The following is a 12880-nucleotide window of genomic DNA, read 5'->3' as shown; positions in this document are numbered from 1 at the left end:
GGGCTGTTATGTGCCCCATTTTCACTGCGATCCCAACCAGGGGGCCTGGTGTCACATTGCTCGACTCTACATTTACTCCGCTGAAGAGCAGACCACACTGTATTTTATTCTTCCCAGAGCAACGCTACTTAGCATTCCTAACGTCCCGCTGAGATTTTTCTATTTCTAGTGGCTGGTGCCTACTTGGTACGAAAAACATGCTGATGGAAGTGCAGCATGAAGAACACCAAATCTGCACCATTATTATTTCAGTGCGTTAGCTTAATCCCTTGACTGTGTTGCCAGTAAACACACGCAGTCTTGATCATAGGGGTGAAGTAAATACAAGACCATCGCAGACACCGAAGTAGGTTTATCTAAAATGATAATTAAATGTATCAGCATAGAAAAATATTTTTCATCTCTTCTATTTCAACTTGTGGGAAAGTTTGTTGAATACATATAATTATTTAAATTGTAACCTTGGCTTCGTGCTAGTCAATACAGTAATAGATATTTTTGCTCTGTATTGTGGATTTTTTGGATCAAGGGACATTAAGCTGGAAAATGCAGTGGTTATTTCACACATGAATATCAGTGTAGGAGCTTAAGAAAGGCAAGGGGGAAGTCAGTTGCAAAGGGCTTTAAAAACTATATTCCCATTTAGGGTTTCCTTTCCTTGCAAGTTTCATAACAGAGGTAATCACACTTATTGCAGAGAAAGAACTGGAAGTTATGACTCCTCCAATTTATTTCTCGAGTCTTACTACACGTTTTCCTCATTAATGTAACAAATATAAACAGAACTACATGTTAGACCCTGCTGTACACAGAGAAGACAGTGCTGGACAAGCAAAATGCAAGTCAGACTTCCAGGTGATTTGCAGTCACGTGGGAAATACAGACAAATAAAGAGACAGTTACCTCATTCTTCCAAAAGGAAGTGCCAACTGAGATTGAAAAATGACAGGTTTTAGGCAAAGGAAGAGGATGTTTAAAGTAGAGAGAGTAGTGTGTGTACAAAGATCCAGAGTTGAGAGTGAATGTTTAGAGAAGTAAAATCAGGGCCGTCTGGCTAAAAGGCAGAATATGAGAAGGAATGCTGATTTGAAATGAACCTGGAGAGACAACTAACCAGGAGGCAAATTAAGAAGGGTCTTAGGTGCTTGCTAAAGAGGTTTAATTTTATCCAGAAAAATAGGGAAATATTGAAGGCTTGGTACTAGAGTAATGGCACCATCAGGTCTGCAATCTTTTTTGTTATATTCATTACTTTGTCTTATTGTTTACATCTCACATATAAGTGATAACATAGGATATTTATCTTTGTCTGTCTGACTTATTCATTAAGCACAGTATGCTCCAGGTCCATCCATGTTGTTGCGAATGGCAAGATTTCATTCTTCTTTATGGCTGAGTAGTATTCCATTATATATATATAAAATGGAATAAATATACCACATATTCTTTATCCAGTCATGTGTGGATAGACACTTGGGTTGCTTCCATACCTTGGCTATTGCAAATGATGCTGCTATGAACATTGGGGTGGGTGCTTCTTCTCTAATTAATATTTTCATTGTCTTTGGATATATGCCCAGGAGTGGAATTGCTGGATCATATGATAGTTCTATTTTTAGTTTCTTGAGGAAACTCCATACTGCTTTTAACATCATGCCATTTTATATTCCCACCAATAGTGTGCAAGGATTTTCTTTTCTCCAAACCTTCACCAACATTTCTTATCTGTGGTGTTTTGGATGACAGCCATTCTGACAGGTGTGAGGTGATACCACAGTGTGGATTTGATTTGCATTTCTTTGATGGTTAGTGATGTTGAGCATCTTTTCATGTGCCTGTTCACCAACTGTACAACTTCTTCAGAAAAATGTCTATGCAGGTCGTCTCCCCATTTTTTAATTGGGTTGTTTGTTTATTTGTTTGGTTGTTTTAATATTGAGTTGTGGGAGCTACATATATATATATATTTGGATATATATATATTTATATATATATATATTTGGATATATATATATATATATAAAAATATATATGTGTATATATATATGGATATTAACCCCTTACTGGTCATATCATTTGCAAATATCTTCTCCCATTCAGCTCAGGTTTGCATTTTAAAATATTCTGACTGCAGCTCAAAAAATGTCTCCATGGAAAATCCAGAGAGCCAAGCCAGGGACCAGGAGCTCAGTGATTCACAGTAATTCAGAGAAGGGAGACATAAAAGCTGCCTCACAGAGGGAGAAGTGAGAAGGGTACAGATCTCAGGGTAGTCGGAGGAATGGTGGTGATGAATTGGTTATCAGTGGTAAAACAGAAAAAGAGAAGAGACACCGAGTGTGGACACCCTATAGCTTTTGAACTTGAGGCTCTGAATGGATGCTGGAGCCACTGGAGGAAGCTTCCCCTACGGGGCTTCCAGGAGGAGATGGCTAGCTGGTGGTTACAAAGCAAGTATGAGCTGGAATTTCAGCAAATGTGCAAATTCTGTAAGGCAGTGAAGGAGATGTTTAGGTAAAATGAAAAGGCCAATCCTCTTCATTCATGTGTCAGAAGAAAGAGCCGCCTACAAAGTTACCTTTCTCTCTTTTCAGCACAATGACCAGTGACCAGCAAACAGATGCTCACGGCTGCTCCTTCGTTACGGCAAAAGGCATTTTGGAAAAGCCGCACCCACTGAGATTTTTACTGGGTGAAGTCTTCGTAGGAAAATGAGTAAACTAAGGAGAAAGAGGGGGAAATCACTTAGATATTTTCACCTAGGATTTGTCTGCCAGGATGGGGACAAAAGAACTAACCCTCTAAGCAAAAGTGGTTTGGCACCTAACGGGATTTTTGCAGGAGAGAAATCAATTGTGATATTTGCTAAATGCCCTTTGTGAAACACAAAAGAGAAATACGAAGCGACGCTTCTGATTTCAAAAGTTGCTCTCTTTGCCGTTCAAGTCCTTCGCTGCTCTTGCAGGCTTCAGACACCGAGAATCACAGAGTCATAGAACTGAAGCAAGTCTAACCATCCAGACCTCTCCTCAGACCTCCCCGACCTAATGCAGTAATTCTCCGTATGACATCGCTGTCCAGTGACTGTTTCCCTGTTCTTGGCCTCGCTGAGCTGTTGCTTTATGTATCTGACAATTGCTTTACAGTTTTACGTGTGGTTACTGTTTACCGGCAGCGTGCACTCTGTGGGCCGCGTGTCCAAAGCGAAAGAGGCGATAATCATCCTTCAAGGACCCCGCATGTCCAGGGAAGGGGACATCAGCTCTTGATAACAAAAAGCATAACAAAAAATTATAAATAAAGCCATCACAAGGAGGAAAATCCATCAGCCTATGGTCTCCTAGGATGAAGTACCATCTAGAGTAAAGATTTAGTGGACCGTAGGGACCAGCCCATAGAATGCAGAAAGTACTTGAAGAATGCAAAGAGCAGGGTGTGAGCGGGGAAGGTGCAGCTCAGCGGTAGAGCGCGTGCTCAGCACGCCTGAGGTCCTGGGTTCAATCCCCAGCACCTCCTCTAACAATAAATAAATAAGCCTCATTACTGCCCCACCGAGAGAGGTCACCTGAAGACTGGGGTGTGAGAAGGCTTAACCTGCTGCCACTGGACGCTTTATTAAAGAGAACCGGGATTTCAAAGTAGGACGGAGCTCCTCTTGTTCCGGCGGAGAAGCTCAGACTTGCAGCTGTGAGTCCTGGGGCGCGGTGTTCCGGAGGCCCCCGGAGAGGGGCGGGCCCACAGGGCTTCATGCGTGTATGAATATTCATCGAAATGCTAATTACCTCAGAGCAAAGAGCGTTCGTTTTACTTTCTACTTACATTGTAGCTGTAGTGGTTTTTTTTTTGTTGTTGTTGTTGTTGTTTTACAATAAACTGTATTACTTCTATAGTGAAAAAAATCATCACTTTATTCCATTATGAAATGGAATTTACACAGAAAAAGAAAGTCACTGAAAAGTTTAAGAACCTACGTTTCTGGCTCACTTCAAAGACATCCAGAAACCCAGGGACTTTCTAAAACTATTCCAAATGGTTCTTCAGTTCACGCAGTGGCAGGGCTGAAGTGGCCAAAGATTTATCCTGAGCTGTCAGATCGTAAGGTCAGCTGAACACTCTCAGCCTTCCCAGGTCCCATCGGACAGTCACGGCCAACGCTTAGAAAATCCCATGGTCAGGGCAGTGCTCTGGAGGACGGGCAGAGCTCGGTGCTAGAGCACATACTTGTCATGTACAAGGTCCTGGGTTCAATCCCCAGCATCTCCATTGGGAAAAAAAAAAAAAAAAAAAAACCCCACCCCACAGTGCCTTTCTTTTTCTTTTTGATGGAGGTGCTGGGGATTGGACCCAGGACCTTGTGCATGACAAGCATTCGCACTATCACTGAGCTACACCCTCCCCCTAGAAAGATGCCACGCTAACTGCTCTGCTTGTATTAATGTATTTAATATTCAGAAGAACCCTTTTAAGAATTATTGTCTTCTCTATTTCACGGGGCAGGAAGTGAAGGCACAGAAAAGTTAAGTAAATTGCCGTAGGTTCCAATCGCTGGCCGTCGTGCCGCCAAGGTTAAAACAATGACTGATTCCACAGTCCTGTTCCCAGCTGTACCTGATACAAGACATCGGCCAGGATTAACTGAGCATCAGAGGATTGAAACGGAGAAATATGGGAGGATTTGCAGGTCTGCATGTACCCTGAAAACTCCAACCACCCAATGCGTCTCCCTTGTCCGCGGAGTCAAACTTCAGACTTTGTGCCGTCAAGATGTTCTTCCCTTGCTTCAAAATGGGAGTGCGTCCTGATCTGAAGGAGTCACTCTGCGAGAAAAAGCCCCTTCTCGTGATGGACCGCCCCTTGCCCCCCTCAGTTCTGTGACCGGAATCAGCCGGAACAAGCTCCACTTGCCTCTCAGGACACAGTGGTGCTGTTTTGGTTCTGTCTCATCCTTCACCTTTAAACCTCAGTGTCTCACAGCCGTCATTAGTCCTCTTCCCTTTTCTAGCCACCTTCTCTCCCCCAGTGATGCTCACCAGTTCTCTGCCTAAAAACAAACAAACAAACAAAAAACCTGCGTGCCGAACTGCAAACCCACAAACCCAACTTCCTACCTGACACTTCCTTCAAAGTGTCCAGCAAGCATCTCCAACCTGACGCGTCCACGTCTGAGTTGCTGACCATCCCTTCCAAACCAGCTCCTCAAACATTCTCTCCCGTTTCAGGAAAGGGACTCATCCTTGTTTCAGTTACTCAGCCCAAATTCTTCAAGTCGTCTCTGACTCCTTCCCCCTCTGTTACATTGCACATGTGAAGCCTCTTAGCTCCATCTCTGATACATCTCTAGAATCTGAGACTTCCAGCTACCCACACTGCCACCACGTGGTCCAGGCCACCGTAATGTCTTCACTGATTTATTGCGATAACCTCCTAATGGCCTCCAGAGTCCTGCACTCGGTCAACTTTATGTCCCCTCCCCCCAAGCCCAAAACACACACTAGTCTCATAAGAGCAGCCAGGAGAGTCCTGATAGATGTGAATCATATCACATCACTCTGCTGCTGAAAACCTTGCCTACAGCTCCCCATCTCAAGCAGAACATAAGCCAAAGTTCTTACTAAGACTTCCAAGGCCCTACACGATCTGGTCCCCATTACCTTTCAGACTTCATTCTGCTTAAAGCACATTGGCCTATTTAATGTTCCCCTAATTTACAGGTGTACTCCCACCCCAGGGCCTTTGCACTTGACCATCCCTCTACTATATATATATATATATATATATAATAAATAAAAACTAAATACTTGGCAGCTGGGGAAGAGGTAATCTTACTCCTTTAGCTGGAATGCCAACTGATAAACGTAGGAGAAATGGTAGAGTTAGAAAATCACCATTTTGCAACCATTATGATAAAAATTTATTTAAGCAAACATTACCCATGAATGCTTGGAGTCCATGAAAGTTTGGGGAATGAAGAATATTTATGTAGCCTTAAAATATTTATTTGCAAACTACTTACTAATTGTTGAAGTGGAAACGGCGACTTCACCCTGGAGAAACCTGGCAGCAGCATCAGTCACGGCCAGATGGTTACATCTGACGTCACCAGTAACGAGACAAACAACGTCAGGTGCCTTCTAGTGCGGTGCCCTGAGGAGGACGCGATGTTACTTCTGTTTTCCTATCTGACGCATGACCTGAATCCAATTGGAGGAAACCTCAGGTGAACTCCCATGGATGGACATTCTACAGGATCACAGGTGCTCTTTAAAACCGCCCACTTGCGAGAGAGAAAGGAAGACTGATGAGTGTTATTCCAGATCAAAGGACACTCGAGACACACGACAGCTACGTGTGATTCATAACCCTGGATATCGTATGCTAAGAAAAAAGCAGTTAACTCTATAGGATGGTATTGGGACAGTGGGTGAAATTCACACATGGGCTCTGTTCAGGACAGCATGCTTGTATCAATGTTGTACTTTCTGATGTTGGTCATTCCACTGGCTACATAAGAGAACATCTTTGTTCTTAAGAAAAACACACTTGGGTATTTAGCCGCGAGGAGGTGTGATGTCTACAACTACTTGCCAAAGATACGAAAAAGTAAAGACAGCAAATGATGGAGCAACTGAAGGAAAAGAATTACCAGCTGATGATTCTGAGTAAAGAAGACATGGACCTTTTTTTGTGCTATTCTGACAAATTCTCTGTGAACTTGAAATTGTATCAAAATAAAATGCTTAAAATTTCTCACCCTATGTCATTCAGAATAGAAAATTCTGACATTTTGCTTTTGCTTTTTTAAAAAATATTAACCCCCAAATCTAGGTAACTGGAAACAGAAATTTATAAAGTTTCCCCACATCAAACTATTTCTAGGTAAATCAATCTTTTGCATTTAAGCCCAATTAATTAAGCCAAAAAAATATGACATGTATCTTTCTTAAAATGTTGTGTGGATTTTAGATCAATTAAGTTCCAATATTGCCAAAATGTTTACAACAACAGTGCAGCAAAATTACAAACTAACACTTTTGAGTCTTTGCATGATTTTCATTATTGAAGTTTTATATTTGCTAAAATACCTCTTTTTATCGATCCATCTGGTATTTGTGGATACACCCGCATCGTGTTCTTTAGTTTATTAGTCCAAAAATAAAGCGATAATGAACATAAATTGAGCATCTACTTATGCCAAGCATGATGCTAGAAAAGTTACATACCATCTTATTTTTTGATCTTAAAAGGCCTGACAGGTTTAATTATTCCTTTATCCATTTGTAAATGAGAGAGAGAGGTGCAGAGAGGATGAAGGACTTGCTGACTTCACACAGTGTGTAGCTTGCAGAGGTAAGCTTCAAACCCTGGTTAAGCAGACTGGGGAGCTAGTCTGTTTTCTAGTACCCCATGCAGTATATGGTTTTTCTAGCACAACTAATAACTCTAAGGAGAAATTATTCAAAATGATCAATTACTAAATAAATTTTCCTAGACTGAGTTCTTGGAATAGTGAGAATGTTCTGCTTACTGCTCAGTCCTGTTACCTCTGTGCTGGGAAATGTCTTGGCATTAAGAGAACTGTTTATTAAAAAAATAATTTCAAAATATACTTTTATTATCCTAGAAGGGTCTACAATGCAGGGAATCCAGAAGTAGATAAGAGTAATTCACTTTGAAAAATTAAAAGGCTGGACTGGGGCAGAGAAACAAAAACCCAAATACTATGTATTTGATTTTGAAGTTGAGGTTTTCATTCTAGTTTAATGGAAAAAAAAAAAAAACTCACAACAAAGTTCAAAGATCCAGAAATCAAATCCTTGTAAGCGTTCTTTGTTTTGAGGTTCTGTACAGTTGATTTTTGTTACTAGGCCATCAGTAAGATAAGGAGCTGCATTGGCCTCAGATACAGGAGCTCTGTTCACGTGCCCACTGCCAGCCGGTGAGTCACAGAGTCAGACTGTGACATGCCCGTAGCTTGTTTCATTATTTAGATCATCACTTCAGGAAACACACGAGGGAAAACACACTCTCTGCGAGCCAGTCGTTTCAGCACGCACAGTGAATTTCACAGAACAGAAAAAGGTGCGTTTCTTAAGCAGCCTGGATAGCAAATCCAGTGGTTCTAGGCACGTCTGGAACACGTTTTTGAAAGAAACACTTGCAGAAACGGTGCTTCTCCTTTACTCCGAGTCTGAAAAAGCTGGCTGACGGCCAAACCAGAAATTCTGAAAACTGGAAATGTGATTAGTGACATTTGTATTGTGATCCTTGGCAAGTGTGCCCGTGGCCATGCTGGTGATTCTCAGAGAACACCGTGAATCACAGTTAAAACTGGAAAAGTAGCTATTGATTAAATACGATTTGATCAAATGCAAAAATCACATTTTAGCAACAGGGTGTTGCCCTCTCCCTAATGTACCTTCCCTTTCTCCCTCCTCCTGCTCGGCCACTCTTTCCTGCTTTTCTTTTCTGGGAAAGCTCACATTGGTCTCAGATTTCAGCCAGTATTTGAGAGGAAAACATTGCACACCTTGAGAAAAGCTTTTGCCACGTTACCAGTGATTTCAAGGCAACTTTAGATAAGAATCCAAAATTAAGCATGACTAACGGGTGTTGTGACTTTCATCTGGAAAAAAAATGCAAACGTAGAAGTGTTTTGACAGGTCTCACCACTTTATAAAAATCTAGACACTTCTCATTTGTCAGAGATGGAGGACTATTAAAAGCATTTGTCTAAATTACAGAAAGGACCGATTTAGTGGTTTTGTTAAAAAAGAAAAGAAGATAATTATGTTAAAATAAACTCAAACTCTTCCATCATTCTTTTTTATTTTTTTTTAATTACACTTCTCTCCTAAAATGAAGCAATTGTTTTGCTTTCTTTCTTCTCCAAAGGTTGGGTTTAGTTGAGGTTCTGGAAAAAACTTAGTGGTTTACCTGCGACTAAATAAGTTGAAAATTCACTAAATGTCAGCATAAAATCTTTTAACAAAATATTTTGCATAGGAACATATTTCCAGTTTCCATAAATCTAATCTACTAAAATCTAAAAGCCAGCTCAGAATTTTTCTTGGCAGATTAGTACAAAGAAAAATGAAAGCCATGGGTTTGTTTTCTTGCATGTCTATAAATGCACCATCTCTGCAGAGAGCCTGGTGAAGCCTGTTCCATCCACACATGAGAAAGAAATACAATTAGTAATTGTAATGGCTTTTACGTATGATGGAATTAAAAATACAGGTCAGCGTATCATGAAATGATCTAAGTGAATTCATGTGCACACAGCTAATTGTGTCTATGAAGCGAGTCAAACATGAGAAACGAGATCTCCTTGTTCTGGAAGACTAGATGGAAGATAAATCAACACAGAACAAGTAAAAAGTCATTAAAAACTTCCTCATTTGAGATGAATATATAACAAGAAATATAAAAAGAAAACAATATGCAAGAAAAATACTTCTTTATTCAACCATGTCCTCCAGCAACGTTGTGAGAAATTTCCCCGCTAAACCCAAGGAAAAGACTGAAGAAAGTAAAGTCTTAATGCCCCACTTCCTATATGTCGACTCAATAAATGTTTATTAAATTCAACCCAAAGTTGAAAATGACACAATCGCTGCGTTCCTGGAGTTCTCACGATGCAGGGGAAAGACACGCTCACACGTAACACACCGGCGTGTAAGGACCACCCTGAGGTGCTGTCCGAGTCCAGTGGGACCACCAAAGTGGCAATCATGTCATGCCTGGAGATGTCACAGAACATTTCATGAAGGAGGTACATTTTAGCTGAGTAACAAATGATTCCAAGGAACTGCCTAGACAGTTCTGGGGGAAAACACTTGCAAAGGTATGGAAGAGAGAAAGAGAAATACCGTATTTTGGAAAAATACATGTTTCTGCAGGGCCAGTGTATAAAAGGGAGAAAATAACAATTTACCCATTATATGATGGGTAGTGAGGAATCACTGAAATATTTTTATTGATGTTTTGCCGACAGTACATCAATTCACTGCTCATCAATAAACGTTTTTAAATGGAGAAAACATAAAGAAGAAAATTAAACCTGCTTTACATCCTATCAGTAAATCTGTGTTCTGCAAAGCCCTGCTTTGAACAGCCTTGTGTGCTATTGGTCCGAGCCCAGGGGCAGTGAATACTGTCCCCAGTCCTCCTGCAATCAATCACACACCCTCCACTTCCCGCCAGAATTTTCTCCACTTATTTTACACAATTTCCAGAGGAAAATGGATCAGAAATGTGGCTTTAAAATCCAGCCCTAGAAGGATATAAATGACTTTTTAATAAAACCATGTAAACATCCTGGCAGCCTACCCAGCAAAACAATTTCTATCACATCACTAGGTACCGGCCTGGCTGGAGGGCTAATAAGAAAGGCTTTATGAACAAAATAAATTGCCAGTGATTTAGAATTTTGACGTTGATTAACTCTGGTAATCAAACTGAGTGACTGCCAGTATATTCTTAGGAACCATTCTACATTAAAATTTTACTTTCTTTGTTCTTGTTCCCAAGTTTTTCAAATATAATTAGCAAGTCAGACATTTGACTTGCTTTTTGTTTAAAGGAAAAAAAGAAAGAAAATGAGAACGTAGATAAGAATATGTAAAATCAGACCCATATAAGTCAATATTCCTTTTACTGATGACTTATTTCAAGTCAAATCAGCTGCATCAGAAAAAGCATCATGAAAACGGGTTTCAGTGCAACCAAGACTCCAAATGGCACTGGATGCAGTGGGCCCTCCATCCTTTGTGGTACCCCGAGACTTCACTTAGATGCTTTTATGAACATTTCCCGTGTTAAAAATTATTTACCTACAATACCATTCAATGGCTATAAGCAGAGCATTTAATGTAGACACTCTAATTTCTTTAACTAAGTCATTTGGAGATTTTTTCATGTTTATTTATTATAAATATTTCTTTGTGTTGTATATTGTATATTTAAAGATTTGGCTGTAACCTTAATAATTTATTTACAGTGATCTTGAAATGAAGGAATTGTTAGGGCAAAGTGTATTTTTAAAGCCTTTGATACCTATTTTTTGCCTAAGAACAGGTAATAGACATTAATCAAACTTCCCTTATCAAATTCCAAGATCACCTACCACAGAAAAAATTTCTGAGAAGGGTGGAAATGAGAGAGCCAGCCCCTGTTTGACAGAACAAGTAATAGGAAATAGCATTCTAGTTTTTATTTAGAGAGTTTTAATTTAATATCACTTCTACCAAGTAGACAAAAGCCACCTCAATACACACCATGTTTTCTTCCCCTACATTTGTTTCCTTCCTTATAAAGAAATTGCCCCTTGATGAGAGCAAGGGAATAAGGAATAATGAAACTCATTTGATTTGATTTGCTTTTAAGCCCTTTAAATGTCAAGTCTATGAGTTATTTGACAAGGGATTAAAATGATATTAAAGTTGGAAATATTTTCATTGGAAGTGCATTTGACCTTATGAATTGATGCCTTCTTAAGCCTTTTTACTGCCACTCTTTATCTTACATACTCAGCGTTCTCCACTGAAATCAGAGAAGGCTGATTTAGAGCTAGGTCTTCAGTCTCATATGCACAATTATAAATTAAACCTTTTGCATTTGCCATTTGCTTCAGCATATTTTCATAGGCAAGGAGAAAGAGGAACCTATGGAAAGATAATTTTAAAAAATTTAACTGACTCCCTGAACTAGAGAGCTGGCAAACTCTTTTTTCCCTAAAGAGCCTAACAGTCAATATTTTCAGCTTTGTAGTCCTTAAGGTCTCTGCTACAAGCACTAAACTCGGCCCCAGCCATAGCCAAGACAGAAGCAGATGAGTGAAGCTGTGTTCTAATAAAACTTTATTAACAAAAACAGGTAGTGGGTCCATTTGTTTACCCTTTCCGCACTGAACTCTTGTTCCATTTCAAACTTTCCAAAAACTTAATCGCAACACTTTCTATGGACTAATGACCAACATTTGCATTTCCCATTTTGTTTTCTGGAATGATGCCCCCAATGTCATTTATAGGAAGAAAAAAAGAAAGGGTGGAGGAAAGGAAAGTAGCATTCAACTCTTTTTTTCCTTTCCAAACTCATAAGACTTTTCCTCCACTTTTACCCAAGTTGTATCAGAACAAATTAGTGTTTCCTCATGTGGAAAGTCTTCACCAACTGCATGTCCTGGTGGAATTTGTCGTCTTATGAGATCTTCAGTAGGTAGCCCCAGACTTTCCAGTCTGAACCTCTAGATAGTTCCAAAGTCTCCGAGTTGGAGAGTCATTGAGGTTTCCACTCTGGTCCCACTGGGAGGCAGGGTCTGTCAGAGCACAGAGCATTACTTGCCCTTTCTAGGTTTCACAGTGATACCCGTCCTTGCTCTGGTGCAACACTCTGTGTGTGGTAGAGAATATCTCTCGTATTTTTCTAGACCCACCAGAAATATGTCAAGACTTAATAGTGCAACATTTCTGACTAGTTTATACCACAAACATTTTTACTTTACCCAGAACAAGAAATTTGCCTAGCTTTGCGCCCTTAGGCACCCTAACACTCAAAGCTGTTACTCAGCTAGCTGAAGACTTTCATCACGAAATTTGTACCAAATGGATGGATATGCTCCAAAATGTCCCATTTCAAACATCTTGTAAACAATAAAATCCAAACTAAGTTTATATTAAGGAAATTACGAGCCGAAATAAATTTTGTGCCTAACTTAAATGTTCTACAATGTTTGACAGATAATGGAAACTGCATGAAAATAGAATGTTGTAATACTTAGCATAATTTCCTGATATTTGATTTTACCCACTTATTAAAAAATCATACTTCTTTCAGCACGTAAAGATTTTTTTAAATTGAAGTATAGTCAGTTACAATGTGT

Source organism: Camelus ferus, chromosome 31, assembly GCF_009834535.1.
Source record: "Camelus ferus isolate YT-003-E chromosome 31, BCGSAC_Cfer_1.0, whole genome shotgun sequence".
NCBI classification, from domain to species: Eukaryota; Metazoa; Chordata; class Mammalia; order Artiodactyla; family Camelidae; genus Camelus; species Camelus ferus.
The sequence above is the reverse complement of the archived record's forward strand: the minus strand, read 5'-3'. Positions refer to the sequence as shown.